We start from the raw sequence: 23,381 nt of genomic DNA on the forward strand, positions 1-23,381 counted from the left end.
CTTGTATTCCCAGCATGCTCTTGACGCTGTGGATCTCGAAATACTGAACGATGTCCTAACAATTTTCGAAATGGAGTGTCACAAGCTGCAACTACCGTTCCGCGTTCAAAGTCTGTTAATTCTCGTCGTGTGGCCATAATCACGCCTTCACATAAATGACCTGAGTACAAATGATAGCTCCACCAATGCACTGCCCTTTTATACTTGGTATACGCTATACTGTCGCCACCTGTATATGTGTATATCGCTATTCAATGACTTTCGTCACCTCAGTGTAATTAAGCAGGTAGTTTTCCTTTGCACGACTTTGTTTTCTTTTAATTTGCACAATCTTCTGAAGAGTTATCTGTCACTACAAATTACTGGGGACAGCTTCTGAATCAGCTCAGGGATATGGTAAATGCTCAACCGACACCTCACAATGTCGACGAATAAAAGGAGGTTCAAGACAAGCTGATTCTATAAGTCCCTCCAGATCCTTGAGCATCATGCACTCCGCCTCGCCTTCCGTATACACCTCCCGTCCCCCACGCACATCCTCTATGATCTCATTCCTTTCGCCCATCTGCTCCTAATCCTCGAACATATCTGCATACTCTACACCTCCCGCCGCCTTGATCCCCCTCACCCCCTGGTTGCTCCTCTCCTCTCCCGCCCCTGCCCCTGCTACGCTTTCACTGTTGTGTCCCCCCTACCCTCCATCTCTACACCCTTCCTCTCCTTTCCCAAGGTGGCTTCCATCAACTCCCCATCCCGGATGATGCCCTCTCTCCCTCCATTTATCCCTCCTATCAACTCTGATCCTCACCCTCACCCTCCTTTCCTCCGTCTTTTCCCTGGGCTCGCTCTTCCCTCCCCCCCTTCCATCCTGTTTTCTCCTCGCCTAACCTCTCCCTACTGTCCTTCACCCCCCCCCCCAGTCCTTTTGTATTCCATTCCTGTCGTGTCTGCCCAGCACCCCCCACCCCTCTTATGGGTCCTCATCCTCCATCGGCTCCTTCCCCCCCTCCCCCTTCGCTTTTTCCTCTCCTTCCCCCCTTTTTATTTTCCCATCATCTGTCCAGTTTCCCCCCACCTGCTCTCGGGTGTGGTATGTCATATTTGCCAACTGTTTAGTGCAGTGTTCAAGTGAATGTTCAGTGTTGTTCATATTTCCAAAGTGTTGCGAATAGTAACCATGCTGTCGCTGGGTGTGAATTTTATGTCTTTTACGAACAGAAACCAGACTGTCGCCGTGTTTTTTAATTCTCTGTCTGTTATTTTACCTGTCTGCTTCATATGTGTTTTATTAGCATCATCATCCCTTTGCTCTATGTTTTAAGTTCCACGATTTTTTCGCCATGTTACCATTTAAATCTCCGATTTTGTCGCCTGTGTTTTATTCTTTATTATCTTCATCTTTTTATCACAAAGTCTGTAGGCTGAAGAGCGGCATACTAAGCTGCTGCCAGCCCGCACCCTTCGGTGGGGGGATTCTAAACTCAACAAAGAAAAAAAAAAAAGAAAGGTGACCCGGTGTAAAGGACCGTAGGAAGAGTAAGAGTACTGGCGTAACGACGATAATTATGTAGAGGGCGTTCTGTGACGAACGCTGGCATCATTTCCACTGTGGCCGCTGACTGGCTGCAGTCGCTGCGGCAGGAGCCTATTCTTCAGCGCACGCTGCGACGAGCAGCAGGCGGGACGCGCAACCTTGGGAAGGCAGGCGGTCATTAGCTGCGGCGCCCGCAGCCACAAAGCTGCCGTGTGCGAGCGAGGAGGCCGGCAATCTGAGGCGCCATTGTGGCGCCATGAATCATTCATCTACAAGTTCATTGCGGGGCGGACGCCGCTGCGCCGCCGGCCGCGGGTTGTCCAGTCTTCAGCGGCGGCGCACTCAGCGCACCGAGCGCCGGCTGGGACCTGTTGACGGAGGGCGCGAGCGCTTCTGCACGCCAGAGGGGCTCAGTGGTCTCAAACGTACGAGGGTTCAAATGGTTCAAATGGCTCTGAGCACTATGGGACTCAACTGCTGTGGTGATAAGTCCCCTAGAACTTAGAACTACTTAAACCTAACTAACCTAAGGACATCACACACATCCATGCCCGAGGCAGGATTCGAACCTGCGACCGTAGCGGTCTTGCGGTTCCAGACTGTAGCGCCTTTAACCGCTCGGCCACTCGGGCCGGCAAAACGTGCGAGGGGTGTTTCGTGTTGATTTACGATTTATTTTCTCCAGTCATCAACGGTGTGCCATTGACTGATCATTACAGTTGCAAGTACAATCTACGGTCACATTAATGTGACCAGCTGTTGAAAGCCGTTTCCAGCGCTGGCTGCTACGAGATATGTATCGTGCCTTTTTTTTCCTTCATTGATTTTCAATTCCCCCCGAAGGGGGCGGGCTGGCAGCAGCTTAGTACACTGCTCTACAGCCTGCAGACTTGAGTTTAAAAAAAGGAAGAAGAAATGAAACAAAAAAAGGCGATAAAACGGTGACGTAAAGTGTAAAATGGTGGATAAATGCGGAAAGTTAAAACAGAAAGCAAAAGGGGTTGGCAATGTTAATAAAAGACACAGGAATCAGACAAGGAACATAGTACACACACAATTAAAAAAACACGGCGACAGTCTGGTTTCTGTTCGCAAGAGATAAAAAGCACACCCAGCGACAGTATGATGGCCGTTCGCAACACTCCCCAAAAAACACAACACGGAACACTCACTGTAGAACACTCACTGTAAAACACTGCACTAAAAGGGCGGCACAAAGATGACACTCCCGAGCCAAAGGCAGACGGGGGGGGGGGGGGGGGGGGGGGACCTGGAGGAGGGTGAAGAACAAGAGATAAAAAGCACACCCAGCGACAGTATGATGGCCGTTCGCAACACTCCCCAAAAAACACAACACGGAACACTCACTGTAGAACACTCACTGTAAAACACTGCACTAAAAGGGCGGCACAAAGATGACACTCCCGAGCCAAAGGCAGACGGGGGGGGGGGGACCTGGAGGAGGGTGAAGAACAAGAGATAAAAAGCACACCCAGCGACAGTATGATGGCCGTTCGCAACACTCCCCAAAAAACACAACTCGGAACACTCACTGTAGAACACTCACTGTAAAACACTGCACTAAAAGGGCGGCACAAAGATGACACTCCCGAGCCAAAGGCAGACGGGGGGGGGGGGGGGGGGGGGACCTGGAGGAGGGTGAAGAACAAGGAGGGAGGAAGGAAAAAAACGAAAAGGGGGGGGGATCAAGGAAGGGGAGGACTAATAAAGGGAGAGAGGGGCAGGGCAGACGCGAGATGGAATGAGAGGAGGCAGAGGAGGCAAATGCAAAAGGACTCGGGGGACAGAAGGGGGCAGAGAGAGGGGAGGTGGGGAAAAAAGACTATGGAAGTGGAGAGAGGGAGCCCAGGAAAAGGACAGAGGAAAGGAGAGGGAGTGAGGATCAGAGTTGACAGGAGGGATAAATGGAGGGAGAGAGGGCATCATCCGGGATGGGGAGTTGATGGAAGCCACCTTGGGAAAGGAGATGAAGGGTGTAAGATGGAGGGTAGGGGGGACACAACAGTGAAGACGTGCCATGGGGCGGGGATGGGAGAGGAGAGGAGCAACCAGGGGGTGAGGGGGATCAAGGCGGCGGGAGGTGTAGAGGCTGTGGATGTGTTCGAGGAATAGGAGCAGATGGGGGAAAGGAATGAGATCATAGAGGATCCGCATGGGGGACGGGAGGCGTATGCGGAAGGTGAGGCGGAGTGTGTATCGTGCCTTCCACAGTGGCTATATAACGCATGGAACGCCGCGAGACATTCCCGAGACCATAACATTCCCTCCTCCATCGTGGACTCTACCGACGGTTTTTGCAGGGTATTTGCTTTCAGACGCTTCACGCCGACGGCCATCTGTCCACTGGAGCATGATGCATCTGAAAAGGCCACCTGTCTCCACTCACTGGACGACCACTTGCGGTACGGCATGCCAATTCCAGTCTTCGTCGACAATGAACTGCAGTCAGCATGGGTCCATGAAGCTTTTGCCTACTGCAGAGGCTCATACGTTGCAAAGTTCGCTAAGCGGTCGCTGAGGAGACACTGTCAATAGCTCCTTGGTCCATCTGGGCGGTCAGCTGCTCAACAGTTGTACGTCTATCCTCCCATACACGTGCTCTCGGCCATCGTTCACCGCTATCATCTATGCAGCAAGGTGCACCGCACTTGCCTTGGAGCCGGTTTCTGGATGGTTTCATTTTGCCATGCACAGTATACTTTAACCACAGCTGCACACGAACAGTTTACAAACTTAACCATTACGGAAACGCGTCCACCCTTGGCCCGACCACTACGGTCGCAGGCTCTAATCCTGCCTCGGGCATGGATGTGTGTAATGCCCTTAGGTTAGTTAGGTTTAAGTAGTTCTCAGTCTAGGGGACCGATGACCTCAGAAGTTAAGGCCCATAGTGCTCAGAGCCATTTGAACCATGGCCCGAAAGTGAATGATTACGCCCATTTTGTTTCAGGTAAATCGCTCCGTTTCCGCATTCCGGCGCCTTTCCGCGGATCTCTCCCCCCCCCCCCCCCCCGACACGCTTTAATACACCCTCCGCTGCTAGTGCTGTCATCTGCAGGTGAGTTAGTCAAACTTTTTCACAAGGAACTATATCTGCCTTCAGATAAAATTCTTTCATTCCTGAAAGGGCGCCTGCATAGCTTCTAAATTCGTCATGCCTTAAAGCTGTACATTTTGGTACAATTTTTTTAAACCAATTTTTTTTAAATGAACTTGAGAATCCGGCATATTTGATAACACAGAATTGACAGATCCTCGAGGATGCCGGATTATCAAGGTCCTACAGCATTTTCGTCTAAACATAGAGGCTGGGGCACTAAGAGTGTAGTCCCTGCACACTACAGCCCATTTTCCCAACTGCTGCCATTACATGAGCAGATATCATGGAGTGTGATCAAGGACAGTGATAGGCGACAAGGCTTCTGCAGGAGGAGGGTGTCAACACAATCCACAGGCGATTGGTGGCAGTGTGTGGACAGTGTACACCATCACGAGAAAATGCTTTTGCAACACGACGTCGGAAAGCCTGCGGATCCCTTCAGCGAAGGCAGCTGAAATGAGGTTCCAGGTACTGCCTCACTCACTGTATTTTCCTGAATTGGTCCCTATAACTTCTGTAGTACCTCCTCGAAACACTTTTCTGGAGTTGTCGCATCCACAGCAGGACAGCTGTGTTATCATATATGCCGGATTCTCAAGACCATTTCTTTAAAAAAAAATTAAAAAAAGATTGTAACAAGATCTGCAGCTTTAAGGTATAAGAGCATGACAAATTTAGAAGTTACGCAGGCGCCCTTTCGGGAATGAAAGAATTTTATCTGCGGGCATATATAATTCCTTATGGAAAAGTGTGACTAATGTGTAATAACCACTCACAGGCTGCAGCTGACAGCACTAGCAGCGGAGGGTATATAAAGTGTGTCGGGGGACGGGGAAAACAGTGTTGTCGGTGCCGGAATGCGGAAACGAAGCGATTTACCTGACATCAAAATGGGCATTATCATTCGCTTTCGGGCCAAGGGTGCACACGTTTCCGAAACGGTTAAGTTTGTAAATAGTGTTGAAAACAAGTCCATTTCCTGACTCAGCTAAACGACGCAGAAGATCTATTTTGACGGTCAACCGAACAATAAGTCGGTCTTCACGAGAGCTTGTCTTATGGGGCCGCTGAGATCCAGCGTGAAGTTAAGTATGGCCATCATGAACTCATCGATTCCACGATCGCATTACAGAAATGGGATCTCAACCAATGCGAGCTGTTATATCGCCGAACGATAAACCGCAAGGTCGATACGCCACAACCCCGCCGCTGGCGAATTGTGACTCCTGCTGGGAGACGTTTCTCCTCCTTACACGAAGCATAACGAGATCTTCCCATAAAGAGAAACAAGATTCAGATGTGAATTCTGAATGTGAAACCCAATGCGTTTTCTTATTTATAGATTACTCACATGAACATTGAGCATTTCCATCGAAATGCTAATCGTTTGCGTATATCTGTCTATAGAATACCTCACGTCAGTTTGATGTCTTTATCTTGTTCCTTTTTAGTGACCAACAGTCTATTATGACATCAAAATCAGGGTGCAGTAAGTATGACAGAGTGCTGAAACGTGATGCCTCATAATTTTTTATGTGAAATCTCTGAAGAGTTTTTAAACAAAGCAAACTTTGTTAATTGCATTGGTTGACTGTTCCGTCGGTTCTTGATATAATATTTTATACCTTATCAATGAAAGCACACACAGCATTGATGGAATATTCTGTATTTTTTTATTATTTATTTTACAAATCAGGTTTCGGCTGTTACGCCATCATCAAGCATAAAGACAGGTCATTTTTCCGTCTTTCCCTTAGTTGCTCTAAATTCGTGGAGGAGGTGTGTACCATACATGCAACTAAATGAGAGCAGTTTGTTTGTTGCCTTATGCATTTCGCTTCTTTTATTTTCGAAGCATCATCAGTGGCGTGAAATACGTGTATCACCTGATAAAACATGGACATGAACCATCCATCACGGAATGTGACATGACAGTTATCAAAGTGAACAATTACAACAAAAAGCTCCTAACATTGCAAAAAACTTTCACATTCAAAGTACCATTGGAATGGAAAAGAAGGTACTCAACGACCAAATCCATACAAGCAATAACTCTCTGATCATGCAAGCCACCAAAACAATAACAAACCGAAATGTAACCAGGATAAATAATTAATGAATCTCCTTCCCCTTTTCTCTCAACCCCCCCCTCACACACACACACACACACACACACACACACATATTTATTATAAAAAATATATTTACACACAGCGAAACACACACACACTCACATAAACTCATATTTAAATTAAAAAGAAATAAAGGCAAAACACACACACACACACACACACACACACACATATTAAAAAAATTACACACAGCAAAATAAACACACATGCACACACATTCACTCACAACAAATGAAAAACATCAAACCACAACGCAACTTGAACTACAAAAGTTGCTTCTAACCTAAAAAAAGGAGAAAAAGAGGATAAAATGTAATATAGCGGCATACTATATCTACCACATAATACGTTTTTTGTATGTGTAAAAGGAAACATGTATTTCAGGCCACTTATGATGGTTCCCAAACGAAACACGTATGGCAATCAACAACTTGCCTTCATTTAGTTGCATAGACGGTACATACCTCCACGAACAATGCGGTGAATTTTAGTTGGATCAAAGATTATAAACTAATGCCTCTACAATCGCCATTTCCAGAGATGAAAATATTAGATTTAGGAATCAAATAAGAGTGATTGTTTCTGTGCAAATGCGATGTAAGATTATTTGACTAAGATAAAAGTGTGACACTATATACAAAGCCATGCTGGACATGCCTCTACTTCACCTTTGGGTTAAAATGGAGGCAGCAGCTGGGGCATACAGACTTAAAACTGGCCAAAACTGAGTCTCATTTGGATATCCAGAATCACACACTAACATAATGAGTGAGGTAAATATAGGTGTGGCTGGGGAAATGCCCGCTGACTATAAAATAACTTCTAACTGCTTCGACAAGCCTTACAACACAATAACTGGAAGTAGGGAGCAGGGGCAGGGCTGTACGGGGTTCAGGACTGGAGAGCAGCATCTCTCTAGGGAAACTGGCCTCTGTATTCCAAGCCGAAATTACTGCAATCATGGCATGTGTGGAGGAGAATATGAGTAGGTGCTACAATGATCGTAGCATCTACATCTATTCAGACAGCCAGGCAGCCCTGAAATCATTGGCAGCTCCTGCAGCAAGATCTAAGATTGTTGCAGATTGCCACAGGGCTCTGATGGAGCTAGGGGAAGCAATATGGTGTACCTAGTGTGGGTCCATGGCCACTCAGGGATCTGTGGCAATGAACAAGCCGATAGATTGGCTAGGATGGGGGCAACAACTCCATTTATTGGACCGGCACCTGACTTGACAATCACCAAGGCTATGATCAAATTAGAACTACGGAAATGGCTTAGGAAACAGCACGTAGGATATTGGACCAAGGTCCATAAACAAAAGCATGGTAAGGTAATGATGCCCAAGCCATGTTTTACAAGAAGCTCTGTAATCCTGGGATTGAACAGGAAAGAGATCAAACTCATGACTGGACTGATGACCGGTCATGGGAACTTCAAAGAAAACACCTACACACGATGGGTATAATGGAAGAGGACCCTAAATGTAGGATCTGTGATGAGGGTGAAGAAACTGCATCACACCTAATCTTTGAATGCATGGCATTAGAGGAAAAGATAGACAGTCTTCGGGACACCTAGACGTGAAGAAATTGTGTCGAACAAAAAACTGGTAGAGGGACTCCTTGCACTATTGAAGGGCACTGGTTGGCTTTGCTAGATACAGGGAGCGATACCGCACAATAAACCTAGTTTCGGTGGGGGCAGTGGCGGGTTAGACCTAAGCTGTTTTAGCTCTCCTGTTAAAATCGAATAAAATCAAACCAAGATAAAAGTATGACACATTAACTAATAAACTATATACAAAATACATCAGTTGTTCATAGAAGAAAATAAACTGAACAATAAACTTTGGTGACATTTTCCAAACGTCTAGGTGAACAAAATAATCTTGTCTTTAATAGGTCCTAAGTTACAAAAAGATATACTAGTGAAATTAAGCACGTAAGTGAAGCATCTGTGATTGCACAAAGTAAAATTTTTGTAACACAACAAGAGAAATTATATTAAGTAAAACGGAGGAAAATAGAGTGTGTAAATGAGACGGGTAATTTACAACATGGCCTGGATGGGATGATGAGTAGTGTTTATTAACAGTCTACATATTTATTTCTCAACTTAGTCACCCTTGCGACGAACACATTTCCCCCAACGAGAGACCAGTTTGTTGATACCGTCCCCATAGAATGTGTGACTCTGCTGGAGCCTCAACCTCATCTCTGTTTGCACCGCTTCATCACTGTGAAAGTGAGGGCCCGGGCGGTGTTCTTTAAGTTTTGGAAACGGTTGAAAGTCGGATGGGTCCAAGTCGGGAACGCATAGAGAATGATCTTGCAGATATCGCACCCCTCGAGTGTGGTTTGGCATTGTCATGCTGAAGTTGGTACTCCACGTGTGGACGAAATTTCGAATTGGGAACTGTATCACAACAAGCTATTTCTCACTCACCGACACAGTTCCGTTACACATCGCAATGTAGCACGCTACAGTTCGTAGCCCTCCAGCAGCAGAGGGTTGCAATTTGTGTCAGAAAGTCGTCAAAGTAGTGTGTACAATATGTAACACCTCAACCGATATCGCTATATTGAGAAAAAAATAGAAAAGTCTGAGGCATTACTTCTCAGCACGCGCTCGTAGAACACCGTTTATCTACGCCGGGCACAACGATTTCACTGCAGCTCTGAATGTAGGATAACCGACGAGTAGTTTTCTGACAGGTTAATACTATATGCCGTTGTGACAATGGAGCCTAGAGGGATGCATTTCGTGGGTATTCTACGTCTCCATCACTATTCTTCAATTAATAGTCAAGTGTTTGGAAGAAGGTTCATAGAACCACTGCTTCTACCGTCTTAATAGATTATATTAGGTTAGACTAGAGGTACTGTTGGCATCGTGGCAAGTACTGAGCTTATCTTTGAGAATGCGGAGCAACAAAAAAATATTTAGAGACCGATTAATTCTATATAAAATTTTCAGCTCGCTTCATTCAATTACGGTATCTTGCCAGGATACGATGGTACAGTGCTCCGTCACAGATATTGGCCCTAAGATATTTTTCTAGTAATAGAATAATAGTAGCATTCGTTGTGCCGAAAGAGGCGTAATATCAACCACAAATGTTCCCAGCACACATAGAGACTTTATCACATACAGTCAAGAATCGAAGAAGGTTATGGTGTAACGCCTCGTCGTTAGATCATTAGAGACTTACCACAATCTTGGAATGAACGAGGAGACGGGAAGAAAATTGGTCGTGGAATCGTCCCGGAATTCTTTTTAACCAGTTTAGACAAACCACAGGAAATTTATATTTGGAGTTGTGTCCAGTGTAGATCTATAAAAGTGCTGTAGGCTACCGCATACTGAACTGTACTAAAATGAAATCGTCACAACTTCTGAACGGTTTGCGTTAGGACTTTGAAACTGTACCGTTGGCCAGGGGGTATAACGGGGATTAGTATATGCATGCGTACGCACCTTGTTGCTGTCGGCCATTTTTATTTGAATAGGTTCGTCAATAAGAAAAATTGGGGGACTGAGAATCCGCATTTCTAGATCGAGAAATCTCTTCACACTGAAAGGGCGACTGCGTGGTGTGCAGCTGCGCGGGATTAGGCGCTGCAGTCATGGACTGTGCGGCTGGTTCTGGCGGAGGTTAGAGTCCTCCCTCGGGCATGGGTGTGTGTGTTTGTCGTTAGGATATTTTAGGTTAAGTAGTGTGTAAGCTTAGGGACTGATGACCTTAGCAGTTACGTCCCGTAAGATTTCACTCACATTTGAACATTTTGAACTGTGTGGTGTGCAATGCCCAGTCACGGAATAATCGGTGTGATATTCCTTGATGGCACGGAGACCACCGAACGGTACGTCAAGGTTTTGGAAGATATCATCCTCATTATCCAGAGTGGCCCTGATTTCGACTAGATATGCTACATGCAAGACGGATCTCGACCTCATTGAAGCAGGAGAGAGTTTGATGTCCTGGAGGAGCATTTTGGGGACCGCATCCTGGTTTTGGGGTACCCAGAGGCCACTGGGGTGTGATTCGATTGGCCGCCACATTCTCCGGATGTGAACACATGCGACACCTTTTCGTGGGGCAGAGAGAACAGCAATAACCCCAAAACCATTGCTGAGCTGGAAACAGCTATTCGGGAATCATCGACAGCATCGATGTTCCGACACTTCAGCGAGTCATGTAGAATTTCGCTATTCGTCTGCGCCACATCATCACCAAGTATGGCAGGCATATTGAACACGTCATAACTTAAATCCAACTATCTGTAGTGACGTTTACACGTTGAATAAACTTTGTGCATGCTGTAGTTTGTAACTAATTTACGTTTTTTTCATATACGAGTAGTTCAATAGTTGTCACCCTGTAAGTAAGCGTAGACTAAGCTAGTTTTCATAGTAGTTTTGGTCAGCTAAGCTAGTATCTGCATTATTCTGCTTAAAGTGTGTTGCGTACAAATCGGGCGTTACCTCATTTCGATCGCTTTGCTTACATACTCGATCAGTGCCAAATCAAATACAAAATAGTGTTTTGAGTTGAAAAACATAGGTAAAACGCTACATTTATCGCAGAATTTTAGGTCTGCACCCATTTCAAGGCGAGTTACCTCGCAAAATGGCGTAATACCTTACATGGCAGTTTTTAAGGTCTGTACCGACGCCAAAGAAAGTTTCCTAACAAGGTGGCGTAGTAGCTTACATGTTACGCATCCTTGCTCTAAAACTTTTCTTGAAATGGGTACAGACCTAAAATTATGTGATGTAAGCTAATAAGCCATTTTGCTCGGTATCTATCCTTGAAATGGTTGCAGACCTAAAATTATGCGATAACTACAGCGCCTCACTTGCGTTCATCAGCTTAAAACACTATTTTAAAGCTGATTTCCACATCTGTTATGACGCTAATCTCATAAAAGAAGTTAATAATTTAAACAGAAATACACGGTAGCCAGAAGAGTAGGTTTAAAATAATCTACAGAGTGTATCACTAACGCAAGTTTATCACTAACACAAGAAAGATTTCTTACAGACTGTGATCGAACAGAATATGTCGAAAAATTGAAGTACCTGTCCAAGAAAATGGGACAGAAAAATGTGCCAGAAATGAATGGATAAACAAAATGGAATAACGAAAACAAAAATATAATTAAAAGTGAATGTCAAGAAAGTCAAAAGTAACTCATTACATGGTAGTAAAACAAGAATGCCTCTATACATTTTAATGTCTAGCATTGTATCACAAATTCGACAAACAATGTATATTAGAGGGAAGAATAAGGTCCAATAAGAAACAAAGGACCCTGGAAATTAAGAAGCACTGATGGCATAATACATCTACATCTAATCTACATCTACATGGATACTCTGAAAATCAGACTTAAGTGCCTGGCAGAGGGTTTATCGGACCACCTTCGCAATAATTCTCTATTATTCCACTCTTGAACAACGTGCGGGAAAAAACGAACACCTATATCTTTCCGCGCGAGTTCTGATTTCCCTTATTTTATTAGGATGATCGTTTCTCCATAAGTATGTCCGCGTTAACAAAATATTTTCGCATCCGGAAGAGAAAGATGGTGACTGAAATTTCGTGAGAAGATACCACCGCAATGAGAAACGCCTTTGTTTTAATAATGTCCACCGCAAATCCTATATCATGTCCGTGACACTCTCTCCCCTATTTCTCGATAACACAAAACGTGCTGTCCTTCTTTGAACTTTCTCGATGTACTCCGTTAATCGTATCTGGAAAGTATTCCATACCTCGCAGCAGAACTCGAAGGGAAGTCGGACAAGTGTACTATAAGCAGGTTCTTTAGTAGATCTGTTGCATCTACTAAGTGTTCTGACAATAAATCACAGTCTTTGGTTCGCCTTCCCCACAACATTTTCTAAGCGTTCTTTCAAATTTAAGTTGTTCGTAATTGTAATTCCTAGATTTTTTAGCTGGATTTAAAACCTTTAGATTTGATTGATTTACCGTGTAAGCGAAGTTCAACGGATTCCTTTTAGCAATCACGTGTATCAAAACATGGAGAAAGTGACAGACACGATAAGGAAAATACGACTGATGTTTATTTACGCAAAATGTGGAATGAACGACAATAGCTGACTAAAACAGATCTATGGGAAAAAATTAACATAAATATTAAAAAGCACAAGAAGTATCTGAAAGACATAGCCGGCCGAGGTGGCCGAGCGGTTCTAGACGCTACAGTCTGGAACCGCGCGACCGTTACGGTCGCAGGTTCGAATCCTGCCTCGGGCATGGATGTGTGTGATGTCCTTAGGTTAGTTAGGTTTAATTAGTTCTAAGTTCTAGGGGACTGATGACCTTAGTAGTTAAGTCCCATAGTGCTCAGAGCCATTTTTTGAAAGACATATTTTCAGAAAGAGTTAAATTTAGGATTCCTAGGCAGAAGGAGTAAGAGGCGTCTGAAAAAAGAAAAACGAGACGTTGAGGAAAGATAAAATAATATTGGAGTAAAATGTGCGAGGAAATAAGAAGGAACTAACGTTGTCACACTGTCCCTAGTTGATAAAAACAGAACGGATAAAAATTCAAGACGGAAGTCTCTGTCGGTCATTCCTTTCTAAATATTCTTCAGCTCTCGGCACCAACGCCCAGGTTCTCTTTCAGAATGGTATACACACTCGCTCCAGTACACTTGCGTCGATTACCCTTAATTAGAGCATTCCATGCCGCGAGTTTGTCAAAATGAGTAACTTGCCGCGACGCTATGGAAGGTTCCCTTCGCAAGAGGCTAACGCGCCGACTGTCTGCGGCTGCTGGACCGCAACGTTGAACTCTGGAAATACTGCTAATTACGTTACACGTGTTTCTACAATATTTTCACCCTCCCCAGGAGAGAACAAGGGAATGAAGGGCAGAAGTCCCTTAGCATAGCTCCATCGTTATCCTGTATAAATTACGGAAACAAGTTTGAGAACGTTAACCGATTCCACAAAACAGCATTTTGCTAACGACGAAGCTGGAGAAGCTCATTACTAGTGGGAAAATGTTAATTCTGTGTCATGTGGTAATGCAGTAGAAACGAAGTTAAATCTTCTAATAAGAGTTTCTTAATAAAGCATAGTCATAGGTTTCGTCACAGGTGGAAGACGATTCCAAATGTAACAGATTCAATTCGGCTTTGGAATAAGATATAGCATCAGAATCTGAGAACTAGACTGTACGTTTTGATTGTTGGTGGATAACGTAACCAGCCACAAATACTTTCATAAAGCTTTATTTCAATGCCATAACCTGTTCCGGGCTATTGTAACCATCTTCAGATTAATTAGATTGCATTAATGTTTTCGTCAGCAGCATGTCGTCCGCTCCTGCATAATTTTTAGCGCTACTTTATATGTCATGCTGATGTGCCTGCCTTTATTTGTACATAAGGTAAATCAGTTGTATACGGCTACATCTGTTCCATTGTAAACCTCCTTGTCTTACTAAGGTCCTTATGGTTGTCCAGGAAAACTTACAGTGTCCAGTTACATTAACGTACAAAGCGAAGTGACGCATTGGTTAGCATACTGAACTAGCATTTCGGCAGGTCGACGGTTCAAACCCGTACATACGTAATGTACCTAATAGATATTTGCCCATCCACTCATTACTCGCGCACATTGTGGACAGTTGGGAGTGTGGGTCTCACGGGAAGCGTGCAAGGGATAAGTCCCTGCAGTCGCGCTATTCATCTGTGCCCTCAGTGGTTCAGACGGCTAGAGCGTCTGCCATGTAAGCAGGAGATCCCGGGTTCGAGTCCCGTCAGGGCACACACTTTCAGCTGTCACCATCGAGGTATGTCAACAACACCTGTCGGCAGCTGAGGGTTTCAATTAATTATCATTTATTCTAGAGAAGCTGCACGGTGATCAATGGTATCTGTTCTTTCGAGTACATTTAAAGTGTTTTCACATAAATCTGTCGAAGGTGTGCATCTACTAAAAACTGTATAACCTTAATAATACTGAATTAGACCGCCAGAGCCACATAGAGGTAACGAATTATAAATCAACCATTCGAAAACCTGTGTCAAGGAAACTGCAGATGAATCCCCGGCAACAATAAAAAATCATTTTGCTACTGCATTTGTGCTACTGCGCACAATGAACCAACATATGAAACAGAACACCACGGACATACAGTGCAATGTCTGTGCCAGGTCAAGATCTTCTCACGTGGCCCTCGTAAACAGTAACTTCAGAACAAGGCAGATCAGAATCTACAATCAAATTTTGTTTACAAAATCATTATTTGCAGTGAAGCTATACTACAGTGAAGCTCAGGTCGCAAGATTCGGCGACATTAATGGTTATCAATCACTTCTAGGTTTGAATCCATTTCCAGAAATAATTACGAAGAAAATCACTTTGTTTTAAAGTAAAGACCGTACATCTACTAATCTCTGACAACTTGTTGCTTGATGTTTATTTCTGTGTAAGATTTGGTGCAACATATGTTCCATCGTTACCAATATAAATATCAATATTATCGCTCAAGCGTGGCCCTGTGCATCAAGCCACAAAGCAACATCTTAGAACGTACGAAATGCCAAGAGAGGTGCGAATCAAGACACCACGAGAGTATACAGTCTTGCCGTGGGTTTCATGCTCTCTGCGAGCCGCATCGGGTCCAGCAAAAATTACAAGATGGAGCGCTGAGATGAGATTCGTAGCCGCACGCAAGCTAGATGAGATCCTCCAACTCAGTTACGCGGACATCTACTCGCACGACATGGTCTCTCCGTATCCTCCACCCGGGTAATTAGAAAAAATATGACTTAAATCTTCTGGTACTAAATCTTGCATCTCGACATGCATCTAAGAGATGTTCTGCGAGTTCTCTTCACGCAGCAGGTGACAGAGGACCCCTACGTCTCAGGAGAAAATTTATTTTTATTGGATACCACTTCCAAAAATTATTTCATTGTTCCGTCAAAAGATTTACACCTCAGGCTGACTAATCGACAAGTTACAATGATCATTTTCAATAAGCCTCTATCGTTGCAACCACAGGTGAGCGTTATTTCTTGATAAAACTGAAATACATAGTAGTGATGGTGCACAACAACATTTATTTTGCGGTACGTTGTCAATCGGCTGTCGGTGTTCTAAACCACCCTCAGAGAAGACGAGAGAGATAGTCTAGACAAATTCAGTGAAAGCTTATAGCTGTACAAAGACAAAAATCATAAGTATAATAAATACCCCAAAGAAGATATGAACAAATAAACCTTATATTTCATTGTACTCTAAACAGTACAAAATAAATATTGGCATAGCCTACCATGATTTCTGTTCAATCATAAGGTCTCTGAGGATGACCGGTCCACAGCGAACTATTAAATTATTATTGTATACCATCAGTGCTACGTATTTCAGGTTTTAGTGTGTCTACGTTCCTCCAAATACCGACGGAATATTGCATTAACTGTACTCCGTGTAAACACAAGTCGCTTGTAAAAATGCATGGTATTGGTGAAACATGATTAAAATCGTTGTACTGCATAGTAAGAAAAATATGACTAGGACCATGGCCAAAACTCTGTATTTTACGATTAATATCGTAACAGTTTACTGTTGATTAAGTACACACAAATTTCTTTTGTTAATGTACAGTATATTTCATTTCAAATCCTGAAATGTTCTCTATCTTGAGGGAACCCACGATACCCAACTTACGAATGAGTGAATGGCCGAAAGTTCTATGCACCGAATGGCTTTGCCGCCACGTATTTAACGGATCTGACCTCTTCCTGTGATTCTTCGGCACTTGTGTAAACATGTAATAACGTATAGATTACGGATTATTTCATGCTCATCATTAGGTATGATTATGAAAATAACCAACAGACCGAAGCTAATAATAGTTTTTACACGCACTAGTACACAAGATAAAAAGTACCATATAGCATTTTAGAAAACAGCTATCGGGCTGCCCCTGTTTCAGTGTGTTCCTTTACCATTCGTAATGTACTGTTAACCCTTTTAATGCATCTTTTTTTAATGTTTTTTTTCTTTTTGTATGTAAACCACTAATACATATTGTGAACGGCCGGGCTAGTTGGTACCGCATTATTCTTGCCGTCAACAGTACTATTGTCAATATAGTTCACCAGTTTATTTCCTCCTTCGTGTGCCGTGCTCTGCGCTCGCTGGTGGTATACCGCAGCCTACAGCCTTCATTGGGGCGCTCGGGATCGCAGCACAAAATATAAGTGTTGTGGTGTTCATTCCATACTTCCTCACCAAGGCAGTCGTTCGCTGTATTGTCTGGCGTCGCTTACGCATTGACTTAGGTTATACCGCACCTAGCCCAATCGCTTTTTTTGTCTTCTCATGTGTACTAGTATGTGAAAAAATTATTATTAGCTTCGGTCTCCTGTTTATTTTCTATACTACACCTGGTGATGGGCATGTAATAGCCCGAAACTGGTCATGGTCTAAGCCAGGGGCGGGCAGGAATTCTGCACATGTGCGGTGCACATGCACGTGTGCAGTTAACAGGTGTTCTGCGTGCACACAGGGGCAAGCTGGCCACCCGCCTCTCACCCCTCCCCACCATGCCGTCTCTCCGCTGCTTCCCCTGCTTTATTAAATGAGGGAATAAGGTTAGTAGGAGTGCTTGAAAGTAATCATGGTTTGAAAGAGTACCTATTACCTACGATACGTTTTGTTTAATTATCACAGGTGGAGTTTACAATACGTTTAATGTCTGGAACAAAATTTCTACATGCGGACAAACGCAAACAGTTACGTAAATTTTCATTACTGATGTTTGCGCTTAACCGAGACTTATTAATTTTCATAACAAAATCTCTCACAAAAGTATGTCGAGCCCAACATTGACTATCTTCATGGCTTCACGATGGAGACGAGGAAACTCTTGCCGTGGAAAGTCGTGATAAAGATCTATTACACGTCTTGCCAAAAGGTCTCTCAGACGAGAATTACGCTGTAGATCTATTAATTCCATTTGCAAACTGAGATGAATATCATCTACAGAAACCAGATTCTCTCGAGAACTATTCAAAACCTTGGGATAAGTAAGATATATCCCCAAATCGCTTGAGAAATTCCTCTTTTATTGCACTAAGAACGGCAACATACTGAAATTTATTATAATTTCGTTCAATATTAAACTTCCGCTCACCAGCGAGAATACTGTCCAATTTTCACGTTTTTCCGCAGAGAACAAATGATTCTCCCATTCCTTTTTAAAGGATAGCAAATCGCCAATTCTCCGTTTCCTTGATTCACTCTGCATTTTCCGGTTATTGAAATACAACGTTCACTACGTAGTGGTCGCTTCGCTTCAACGTCCGCAGCTTAGCCTGGTACTACACTGCCGCAACCTGCAGTCTGTCGGCACTGTCCCGTTCGACGATTGCACGCGTGCAGCACACGTGCAGCGCTGTGTGCTCATGAGCCACGTGCAACGTTTGCCCGCCCCTGGTCTAAGCATTGGAAAATAAAACATCTCTCTGCCATAATGTTCAGTAGCGGATGTTCCAACGGCAGAACTGCTTGCATATAATGACGGAACTTTTCGTTCATTCATGTGCAATATGTTATATTACTTACGTTGAGGGCCAAGCGCCCGTCGCAGCACGAAGTTTCCATACTGTTCAACTCTTCCTCCTTTTCGCTTCGATTTAGTAGCAACTTCTGTATAATTCCACAACGGCATAATCTGCGAAAAGCCTCATTGAGTTCCGACGTTTCGACGTTCTTCGCTAGGACGTACATAAATAAAGATCTTGCGAACGAACGGAGCGAGGTGAGTTTCACACGATCACTGTTTGCGGAATCCATGTTTATTCCCAGAAAGCAGGCAAAGATTCAGTCCCCCATTTCGTGGACGAAATCGATTGTCCCCGTAAAAAACATTTCTGTACAAAAGACTAGTAATCACTATGTATTTTTATGCCATCTGGGCGAAAGAGCTTCTGTAATAAAAAGAACAACAGTGTTTACAATCTGAGATCGCCTCCACTACATCTAACAATGTGACGTAAGCATCATAATTCTTGTTTTTTTATGACTCGTTTCGGCCACAGTCATCATTCAGATAAGAGAAGAAACAACTATGGATGGATTGTATCTCGTCAAATACAGTACTCAACATATGGTAATATGTGCCAATTGTTTTGTAGAACAGTCTGTGTATAAGTAGTGTTGGTCTGGCTACAGTGGGAGCCAGCACCGAAACAATCAAGGAAGGAGAGTAAAAATGTTCAAATGTGTGTGAAATCTTATGGGACTTAACTGCTAAGATCATCAGTCCCTAAGCTTACACACTACTTAATCCATATTATCCTAAGGACAAACACACACACCCATGCCCGAGGGAGGACTCGAACCTCCGCCGGGACCAGCCGCACAGTCCTTGACTGCAGCGTCTTAGACCGCTCGGCTAATCTCGCGCGGCGAGGAAGGAGAGAAGTTGCGATCGTTGGTGGCAGGAATCCAAAATCAACTGTACGAAACTCTGTAAGATTAATTGAGCACTTTGTTTATAAAAAGAAAAACAGTTCTTAACTCCTCGTTATTCCTGTGCGTCCTACAAACAAGTACTTTACTCTCTATTACTACTCGCAGAACACAGCCTAAGTTTCGCCTACCTATTACTCAGTACTGATGCTCTCAAAGTCTGCGACCGAACGTGTTCCACCAGCGATGTGTGGCTGGTTAAATCGGCGTTGACAGAATGCGCTGAACTCCGTCTTCCTGGAGGTGCGCTCTTTCCATTACCGCGTGGCTCACCACTTTCTTGATACCGTTTCGTGGCACTGCGCTGGTCGATATGCTGTCGGTGCTTTCAGCCTGCACAAGTACCAGGGATCGTCGTCGACCTCATTCACTGTACTTTGTCTGATCAAAAATACCTGGGAGGAATTGACCACAAGATGTCACGAAAGGCGGACGCACCAGTTTGAGAGAGGAGGCGCAGAGTATTGTATTATCTGTCAGGAGCACTTAATGACATCGAACGTGTACTAGACATTGTTTTTGTCACCTGAGTAACAAATCCATCGTGGACTTTTAACCCAATCTAAAGCTGCCAAAGTCGACGATGATAGGACTGTTAAGTGGAAAGGTGAACCACAAGTAAACAAAGACCAAGCACAACTCACGTACTGATGGACAGGGACTGTCGAACATTGTGGAGGGTGGTTGTAAACGATCGCTTGGAGTCAGTGACAGAAATCAACTATGAGTTCCAAACTGGGACCAGTAGCCCAGTTAGCCCAACGACCCTGTGTAGGGAGTAAAAAAGGATGGGGCACAATGGTGGATCAGCTCCTTGTGAGCCATATAATTTGTAGTCAGTGTTAAGCAAGGCTGAGGTGGTGTAAAGTGGAAACAAGTCATCTAGAGTGACGAATCACGCTGTACCCTGTGGTAACCAGCTGAAAACGTTTGGGTTTGGGGAATGCCTGTGCGTTGTGTCAACAGTGAGGCACAGAAAAGATGGTATTATGGTGTGGATTTCTTTTTTTGTAACTCTTGTGAGGTCCCCTTCTTGCTCTTAAGGCACGCTTAATGTGGCATGATATGAACACATTTTATAGTATTGTGTACTACTTGCAGTAGAGGAATGGTTTGGAAATGGTTATTGTGAATACAGTCTGTCGTAAAGCAGCAACTGTGAGGTAATATTTTGTGGATAATAACTTCCCAGAAATGGACTTGCCTGCCCAAAGTCCCGACTTGAACCAAATGGAAGACCATTGGTATGTTAGACCCCTCGATTTTGCTCCAGACCCCAGAGTCAAACGTTAGTTTCTCAAGTTTCAGCTCTTGAGGAAGACCGTGACCCTCTGCAGGCATTCAGAACCTCGGAGAATATTAAATCATCGTAAAGGCGAAAGGTAAACACATATCACATTAATGCCCATTAATTTAATGATTGTTTGAATGAAAAGGTACGAAACGTCATAACAAATAAACCGGTTGAAACCTCCATATGCTACTTTGCGACAGACAGAGGAAACATGCGTCGTCACTTCCTCCCAAAAAATTCTAAGCTCTACCCTCAGCAGGTAAGATGATGCTCACAGTCTTCCAATACTCATCGAATTCGTCTAGCACAGAAATATCATTAACAGTGACGTGTGCAATGAGACACTCTGTAGACTACGCAAGTCCATCAAGAGCAACAGCCTGGGACGCCTGCACGGAGGGAGTGATTCTGTTCCACGATAAAGCGCGTCTACACGTCTCCTCGGTCACACGAAGAGTAATGGCCAAGTTCAAGTGGGAGAAACCTGAGCAACCGTCCTAAAGCATAGGCATGTCGTCCTGAGACTTCTTTGTGTTTGGACCGCTAAAAAAACATCTCAAAGGGAAGTGCTTCAACTCGAACGACCACGGCGAAGGAGTGCCTCGTGTGATAGCCACAGGACTCCATCGGCTCGTGGAACAGTGGGATAGTTGTGCTCAGGCCTCTACGGAAGATTGGAAAGTAACGCAAAATAATTTTATTACCAAAAAGTTTAACAGGCAGCGAAACAGCAAATCACAAATGAACTTTCACCTTTTACCTACTTTTTTTACACAGTCACCAACGTCTCAACACATTTCTTCCATCGTGGTACCCTGTTCGTAGGGGGCCGTTTGGTTGAAGCATAGCCGTCTGCAGACTTGATTTCGCTCCCGCATCTGTCGCAAAGCGTTGGCCGCCCAGGTTTTTCTTCATGGGACCATACAGATGAGAGTCCGATGGTGCAAAATCTGGACTGTATGGTGAATGCTGGAGCTCCTCCCACCCAAATTTGGTGATTTTCGCACTAGCAGGAGCAGAGCGAGCACTGTTATGAAGAAGTTTGACACCGTCAGCAGAATGTCGTGGCGTTTGTCACGAAGGGCACTACGCAAACTAACCGAAGTCTTATTGTAGGATGCAGCGTACACAGTGGTCCCGTGTTCAGCGAAGTCCATCAATAACACACCAGAACACTGTCACAAACAATTTCTTAGCATATTAAGTCACTTCGAATGTTTTGCTAACTGGGAACTAGCAAGTTTCCACTCCATAGAAGTCTGCTTTGTTTCCGGCGTGTAGTGATACGCCCATGACTCATCACCAGCGACGAGTCTTCTCCAAGGGGGCTCGAAGGGCTCTAAGCACTATGGGACTTAACATCTGAGGTCATCAGTCCCAGAGATTTACAACTACTTAAACCTAACTAACCTAAGGACATCACACATATCCATGCCCGAGGCAGGATTCGAACCTGCGACCGTAGCAGCAGCGCGGTTCCGGACTGAAGCGCCTAGAACCGCTCGGCTACAGAGGCCGGAGAGTCTACTCCGCAAGTCATGTTCTTTTGCAGAGTAATCATTAAAACAACGGTGTTTTCCGTACTACATGGGGAGAAATGATCATCATAATAAAGTAAGATAAATCAGTGCTCGCACTCAAAGATATACGGATTCTTTTTTCTCCCTCGCTGTACGAGAATGGAACGGAAGAGATATGGTTTGAAGGTGGTTAAATGAACCCGCTGCCAGGCAGTTGATTGTGAATTCCAAAGTAGTCACGTAGATGTAGATGTAGATGAGTTCTTACAGACATACGTCTAACAATAGACCGCACCACTCGAACTGTCAACATAGTTACCGCTGTTGAGTGTATCCTCCGACTTCATCATCGCTGGCAACAGGTTATGCATAATAGTGGTGAGTACTTTCAAAGATAGTAAAACTTTGAAACAAGTATCCACTTTGTTGAAGTTTTAAACAAATTCTTGCCACTATGATAGTTTCAATCCTACGTACAATACGTAAAATTTCGTTACTTGCTGTCATTCCTGGGACTGTACTTTTAATAGTCAGCAGTGTATGTGGAAAACAGACTAGAAGACTAGATAGGACGTACTTTGTATTTGCAGAATAACATCCATGACACTAAAGGGAGACATGGAGGTTAGGGGAAGACGGAGATTGAATATATCCAACAAACAATTGCGTCTGCTGAGCATGAGGGCTACTCTGAGATGAAGTTGACACAGGAGAGGAATTAGTTGCGGATAAAGTCACGTCAATCTAAAGACTGATGGACTTAAAAATGAAAAGAATACTAAGGTAACGCTTTTCAGTCTTATGATGATCTTGATTATGTAGTCTGGAAGCACAATAGGCAGATTCACTTAGCAACTATCGATACTTTTTTCAACGCACGTACAATATCTTTCAGGTGTGGAGCACCGTCTATTGAAAACTTTATTTTTAACACTTATTTTCTTGAATCTTCCTAGCAGTTAAAACTGTGTGCCGGGCCGAGACACGAACTCGGGACTTTTTGCTTTTTGCGAGCAAATGCTCTACCGCTAACCTTATAAGTTACGGGAGAGAGTTTCTTTAAGTGTGGAAGGTAGGAGATGAGGCAGTGGCGGAAGTAAAGGTGTGAGGTCGGGCCCTGAATCCCTCTTAGGTGGGTCAGTTGTCGATATGCCGATGTCAACAACGACATGCACCGTCTCGTTTACGACATGGCTGCCGACTGTTGGTCCCTCATACGTCGCATGTTGTCACTGTTGCTGCGACGGACGCCTC

At 44.1% G+C, this 23,381-nt stretch overlaps 1 protein-coding gene and 1 non-coding gene across 2 annotated transcripts in view; one reads left to right on the forward strand and one right to left on the reverse strand.

The window, feature by feature from the left end:
• LOC126170151 (nitric oxide synthase, salivary gland) overlaps positions 1-23,381 on the forward strand; it is a 718,067-nt gene that overhangs the window by 351,635 nt on the left and 343,051 nt on the right. The gene's annotated exons all lie outside the window — the stretch shown is intronic.
• Positions 2,083-2,166, reverse strand: Trnas-gga (transfer RNA serine (anticodon GGA)). Its single transcript is given in 2 exon segments — positions 2,083-2,117; positions 2,127-2,166. It is a non-coding gene; the product is annotated as a tRNA-Ser (tRNA).

The sequence above is a fragment of the Schistocerca cancellata genome, chromosome 1 (assembly GCF_023864275.1).
Source record: "Schistocerca cancellata isolate TAMUIC-IGC-003103 chromosome 1, iqSchCanc2.1, whole genome shotgun sequence".
In the NCBI taxonomy this organism is placed as follows: domain Eukaryota; kingdom Metazoa; phylum Arthropoda; class Insecta; order Orthoptera; family Acrididae; genus Schistocerca; species Schistocerca cancellata.